The sequence below is a fragment of the Sabethes cyaneus genome, chromosome 2 (genome assembly GCF_943734655.1).
Source record: "Sabethes cyaneus chromosome 2, idSabCyanKW18_F2, whole genome shotgun sequence".
Lineage (NCBI taxonomy): Eukaryota > Metazoa > Arthropoda > Insecta > Diptera > Culicidae > Sabethes > Sabethes cyaneus.
In genome coordinates, this window is record NC_071354.1 from 175,093,195 (window position 1) to 175,100,196 (window position 7,002).

At 36.6% G+C, this 7,002-nt stretch overlaps 1 protein-coding gene across 4 annotated transcripts in view; it reads right to left on the minus strand.

The window, feature by feature from the left end:
- LOC128738130 (potassium voltage-gated channel subfamily KQT member 1) overlaps positions 1–6,609 on the minus strand; it is a 371,495-nt gene extending 364,886 nt beyond the window's left edge. For all 4 annotated transcript variants that reach the window (XM_053833006.1, XM_053833003.1, XM_053833004.1 and 1 more), the window contains exon 1: positions 4,464–6,609. The gene's annotated coding sequence lies outside the window, so the exon portion shown is untranslated. The remainder of the gene's footprint in view (positions 1–4,463) is intronic.
- Between the last annotated feature and the right edge of the window lie 393 nt (positions 6,610–7,002).

The window sequence follows — 7,002 nt, forward strand, 5'->3', positions numbered from 1 at the left end:
GTCCATTTGGTTGAAAACTGCGGACTTTCTTGGACAATTGGTTTTAAAATCAACGTTTAAATTGGACTAGAAATTAGATTTGGAACAGAACTAGAAATTGTAGGTGAAATTGGACTTTAAATCGTACTTCACATGGGACATTAAATTGAATTTGAATTTGGGCTATTTTGATCTTGAAGCTATACTGTATATTCTGTAAACTGTAAATTGGACTCAAAATTGGATTTGAAAATGGACTTAAATTTAGCGTCATTTGGACTGAAAGTTTTGGTATTAGACATAAAATCGGACTTGAAATAGAATTTGTAGTTGGACTTGAAATTTTAATGGAATTGAATTAGAAATTAATTTTTAAATTTAACTGAAATTGATATTGTAATTGAAATTGGATTTGAAATTAGAATTTAAATTTGACTTAAAATTGAACCTAGAATTAAAATCAAAATACATTTGAAATTGGGATTTTAACTTGAATTTACCGAATGTTTTGAAAATAGTTAAAAGCAGGTTTCTTTACTATAACTTCGAAGAAATGAAAGGAAAATTGCTGATGCGCTCAGAGCCGTTCGTCAGACTTCGATAAAAGCGGAAGTTACTTCAATCGTTGGACGCGTTGCAAAAAAATCCGTTCTAGTAAGAGAAATAAATCGTTAAGCGTGTTATATCTGCTTAAATTCTACTTTGCTAAGCACCAATACTGAAACTAAAGTATGAAAATAAATACATTTACTGAAGAAAATCATCAACCGGACATGGACATGAAATTAGACGCGACGTTGTATTTGAAGTTAAAATTGGCCCATTTTTTTATTTTTAGTCCTGTTTTACACTCATTATTTTCTTTCTCGTTTTCTGCTTTTTTCCATTTATTTTATCCTCTTTTTCCGTTTTTTGACCTATTTTCACGTTTTATGTCCCGTTTAACTTTGTTCCCGTTTTTCCTCGCAGTGCGCCGCCCGCGGATTCTCTTTAGCTTCCGTTTTCACCCTTTTACTAAGTCCTGATTTATCTTCGTTTTTCTTCATTTTGAGGCCCGTTTTCTTGCTTCGTTATTGACTCGTCTTTTTGTCATTTTCAGTCCCGTTCCCTTTTCTTTTTCTTTTTTTCGGTCCGAGTTTTCGTAATTTTTTGCTTTTAACTCCTTTTCTATTCTGTTTTTCGTTTTCATCTGTTTCATTCTATTTCTCACATTGAGACCTGCTTTTCCTTCTTTTCTTTTCTTTCAGTTTTAACCTGTTTATCTTCCAGTTTTTGTCCATTTTTTTCTATGCTGGCCTATATATCTGCATTTTTTGTCCAGTTTATGCTCATTTTCTTTCACGTTTTCTTTTTATGGGTTTTTCTTCTTTTCTGGTATGTTCTTCATCTTCTTCTGTTCCCCGTTTTTTGTCTCGATTTTCCACTATTTCTGTCCCATTATCTTCTTTTCTATTTTTTCTCTTTTCATGTTCCATTTTTATTCCCATTCTGTTTTTCTCTAGTTCCGTCGGCAATCAATCTGACCGGATTGATTTGCATTTCAACATGAAAAAATAATTCGTTCAGCTGTTTAGATTTCAGTAAAATTTATCAAATTTGTCAGGTGTGTAGAAGAACTTGAATAGGATTTTGGATGCCGATTTATAACAGCAGTTTCGAAGTAAGATCTGTAATGGTTTGTATTAGGTTTTGTGCATCTGGGAAGTTTAACGTGGTATTCACATCTTGCAAGATGAACCAGCCAAATTATACTGAAGTTCTGAACGACTGCTTGTATTTATAGCAGTTTGGTTACAACATTCTGGTTAGATATTTGGAAAAGTGAACCTTACAGTAGCCAGCCGGCAGATCGGTTCTAAATCCAATGGAGAACCTTTAGGGAATCATTGTGCAACGGATCTATTCCAACAATAAGCAATATAAAAGCATTGATGAGTTAAAAATGACAATTTCAATTTAATGGGAAGATTTTGAAATGCAAAGTTTAAGGAACCTGGTTGGACGTATGCCCAAAAGAATTTTCCGATCATTGGAAGGATTCATTGAGCGAGTTAGAGCACCAACTGAAAATGTTTAATAACACCAAATATAATAATATCAAACAAAGTAAAATATGAATCTTAAACTGAATCCCAGCAATAGAAATTGCTACTGAAATTCAAGATAAAACGCAAATACAGAAATGTTCCGATATTGTCAGCCCCATGTTGAATTTTGGGCTGACAAAATGGGGAAACTGACAAAATCGGGAAAAATTTTTTCGATTTTTTTTTCAAAATTCAAGACTTAAGACCTTTTAATATCGAAGACTTCTACTAAAAATTAAATTTTAACTCTCAATTCGTCAACCGAAAGCTCAATGAACCGGGCACAGTACACTGATGGTCCAGAACATTTTTTGGTGCGCATTAGCTTTGTGCAAGGAAAACTTGGTTTTAAGTTTATCGAATCTTTGGAAGAGTTTCTTAATATCAAAGGTTCTATCAAATTTTGATTAATCCCTCTAAAAGTGCAATAAACAATTTATTTTTCTTCAGTTTCAATATAACACATTCATGTGTTCTGCAAAGTTTTACAGCATATTATTACAAGAAATTTTGCTGAAGACAGTAACCTTCTTCTATCTCTTCAGCAAACATAGAAAAATCCTATTTTTCATAAATGAAAAATCGTTAAAATGAGTTTTTCTATTTTAGCTATTTTTGTAGTTGTTGTATGATTTTTTCATGTTTCACAAAGTTGTACAAATAGTAAAAATACCCAACATTGCTGAATGTAGTATACCTCTATCTTTGCTTGTTTAGGAAATATAGAACTTTTACTATAAAAATACCCTAATTTTGACCCCGAATTACTCGCAAGAAGGCATCATTTTATTCAAAAACTCTCCTCAGAGAATCAGAATACTTTCAAGCAGGCTGAAAAGTATTATAAAAGCACAAAAGTTAATCAAAAGTTATAGGCTGACAAAATCGAGATAAAAAGCTGATAAAATCGGGGGTAGACAAAATCGGAACATTACTGTATTTTTACAATTTTTACAATTTTAATAAGGCCATTACAAATATTTTGAAAAGTTTTTGTCCCTCCGGTGTTGGGCCACTGAAGGGGGAGCGAAAAAAAACAAAGAGTTTTTTAATCGAGCAAAAAAAAAATGGATTTTAAGGCATTTTTACTTAAAGTTTTAGCGCGAAAACCAAATCTATTCTTGTTTTTAATAGGGTATGTTGCTGCTTCGTCGTAGTTGCCTATTCCCGTCCTATCCAACACAAATCATTAAAAATATCAGCATTTTTATGACACACAATGCAAAACTAGTTATTCCCTAATATTTTAGTTTGTTGTCAATCAATCAATCGCGATCAATCAAAGTGAGCTCAGCTCTATTTAAATCCTTTTTATCATTAAAGAAGTCCTACCAGCTAAATTTCCTACGTTTTTTCGTACGACGAAGAAGAAAATGTCGACTGATCGTTTCAATTTCCGTCATTCATAAATGAAAATAACTCACGCAACGCATTGTCGTTATTCTACAGCCAGGAAAACTTGCCTGACCTGCAGAAAGTTTGCAGAATAACATTTGCCATGCCATCCTACACAAATCCATGCGCGTTAGCTTCGTAAACATTGTTGTGATTTTTAGTTCGAACGATGAAAAATTTTGATGAACGGATTTTAAATTTTCGAAAATGCCACTGTTTTAATTCTCATTTCTATTTCGTGCTAGAAGTGTTAACTCAAATCGTACACTCATTTTTCGAGGTTTTTAGGCAATAGCGTCCACAGACAATTGATTTTATAAAAAAAAATTAACTCGTGTCCTACAAATTATTTTTTTGCCCCCCGATTTTTCAAGCCAATTTCCAAGGAAAGGGTGACAAAAACTTTAAAAATGATTTGCAATGGCCTAATTCCGATAGAAATTACTCTAAATTTTCAAAATAATCCTGTTTAACTGTAAGATATCAACTCAACTTTCTTTTAATATTTTTAATGAAAACGACAAAATTGCTTTTTTCAAGTACTGGTCAACCTAAATGTATAGAAAACATACACCCACGAAAAGGTTTGGTTCAATTCTGAAAGGTCGTTGTTAATCGCATACGCGATCAGGATTGTAATCAAGGATTTATAAATATTTACAAGAATTTACTCCCAAACCCGCCAAATGGCGGGGTTGTGAATTAGACCGTTAATTTTCTCGACCACAATTAGCATATTATCCACCTTATTTTTATCCCCCTTCACATAAAGTAAACTGAAATGAGATTAAATTCTGTGTGAATTTTTCATCTAACTCATATAAATAATGATAGGTCAGGTCAGTCAATTTCAAATAAAAAAAACTTTTGTCATTTTAATTCACTTAAATAAAAACAGAAACTCAGACTAGGTCACTCAAGTCCTTACATTATCAGGTTATAATATCAATCAACGACTGTAAAAAAATGAGCTCTCTAATTATTCCATTACAAGACCTTTACCTTTCAATATGCTAATAGCACCACGGCCGGTTTGAAGCACCTTCAGCAGCCACTTCGCCGGTACCGAACCGACGACTTCGCTGTCTTTTCACAGGTTCCCTTTTGGGATATTTCGTTGGTCCAACGCTCAGTACACTCGTAACGGCAGTCGCAATATCGACAGCATCGACAACAGCAAGCTGGAAGCCATCAATTTTGTGCTAATTGCTTCTACACGCACTCTGGGTAATCGGTATTTCTTTAGGACTTATAACTATATATAAATATATTTCACTACATTTGCGCAAACCATTAGCGCCACTACGGTAACTATTTTTGGAATAATGTAAAACAAGCGTCGAGCAGCAAACTTAAGCAAAGCACCTACAGAAGACAGCCGATTACAGCTGATCGATATTTATTCTACTATTAAACACGGGAGCGCACCTGCCCTGCCATCGACAAGGTGGTTGTAAATCTCTGCGCACTTCTAAACACTTCACGTTTCGAGAGGCGGTCGAATTTTTATGTTTTGTTTTGCTGCTTTAATCTGCCCCGTTGTTATATTTCAAGACACTGGTGAATCGTGAAATTTTATTTATTTACATTCCGCATCCCGTCGTTTTTCGCAAACCGGTCCAACCGACACCGAAGAAGTATTTTAGTTATCATGAAAGCCGCTGGCGAGGTCTCTGCCGGTCATGGAATGCCTACGTAGTAGACCAGCACAACTCGGGCAGCTTCGTTGAGTGATTTGTTGTTCATACCCGCCGGTAGGGTGTCTTCCGTTGCGTTGACAGACATTGGCGAAGATAACATTTATATTTCACTTTTCGCTGGCTCATCGACAGTATTGCCATGGGCTAGGTAAATCGGGGTCAAAAGCACCAAAATTTATTTCTATTTACATCCAAATCGCAATCTTGCTCTCTCAACAGTGCAAAGATCAACTATTCACAGACCTAAACACAGAGCGCAAACCTACGATCGAGTGATCTATGGTCGAATTAGATCTTCTGAGCATTTACTCATTTCCTGGCCCGCGAAACCATTACTAAGCATTTATTCACTCGTTTTCTGCTCACAATTCTTTCTTTATCAAACACTCGATTAATCAATCAATTGCAGCCGATTGAACACTACAGCGATAATATGACCGGCCCCTTCTACCGTGCTTCCCTTTCTTAACGATCATCCACACCGTACCGTACAACATGGATTCGCTACACGCGCTTGTGCCTCACCGCAGCTCGTCAGTGTTAATTATAACCTTTCCGTACAGCAAGGGCCACTCCAAAGACACACAAGAAGCAACTATCGCGCCAGACAATTGCATTATTCACTGAGCGCCGCCGCATGTTTCACCCACTCTAGTCCCTTTGTAATCAGTGCACGCCTCTCTACATATATCTGGATACCGAGCAAGTCTTCGCGAGCGAGCTTTCCCTCGAACAGAACTAATCGAACTAGAACACCTTTAGCTTAGCTGCGGAAAGTTCTACTTCGCCGATCTCTCCGCTATACTTCTTCTGCCTTCGCGGAATCGCAATGTGATTTACTTTCGCTGATTCCGTTCGCATCGAAGGAAAAATCGTAACTGCCACTACGCGCTCTTACAGAACTAAAATAACAATTAGAACACTCTGTAAAGTCAATCGGTGCCGGTTTAAATTTTCGCCCGGGGTTCACACGGTTAAAACAACGCGACTTCGGCGGAATGAAAACGGATAACTTTTGACGACCGACGGGTTCTTGACGGCGGGGGCGGCATTCGCAACAGCAATGACGAAGACTGTAAACCTTTGTTTGCTGCCGTTGGTTGGTGTCTTAATTTCGCAGAAATTTCTAGAAAGTAGCACACGGCCAGTCATCGCCCGAATAACACTTAAAACGGCAGTAGAACAAGAATGCCTGTGTGAGCAATAGCAACAATTGGTAAAATAGGAAATTTTGTTTTTCGCTTTCTACACGCCTTATCCAACCGTCCGTCCGGTTCATGCGAGATCTTGGTCGTAACTAAACGGCGCGTCCCGAACCGATACGGTGTGACAAGGTACTGTGGTGGGTTTTGGATAATGTTTGAACTGCGGGTGCCGATACGCGAAGGACCACGCGAGGGCGACCGACGACGTGGTGGATAAAATAGAATGCCGAACTCAACGGAACGGTGGTGTACAGTGTACGTATGCCGCCGCTCAAGTGGTTCCGAATGATGACTGGCTTTCCTCTCTCTCCTTATAAATATATCTCTCGCTCTTGGGGGGAAAATTTCATTCCATACGTTGCCAAGCTGCCTGTCGGAAAATTCCTTTTTTTGAAAACATAATGTTTATTTAACAAATCGGGTGAAATATAAGTTTCATATCGAATTTCCAAATGATTTCGACGTACTTTTTGGTTAGGGTGAAATTATGGTCGAAAATGAAAACTTCAACAAATTTCTAGTAGGTAACTAAAATATAATTTTACAAAAAAGTATACCAAATCAGTATACCAAAAACCAATATTCATGATCACAATAATTGCTTATGCTAAATGTTAGGCAATTAATTAAGTTTTG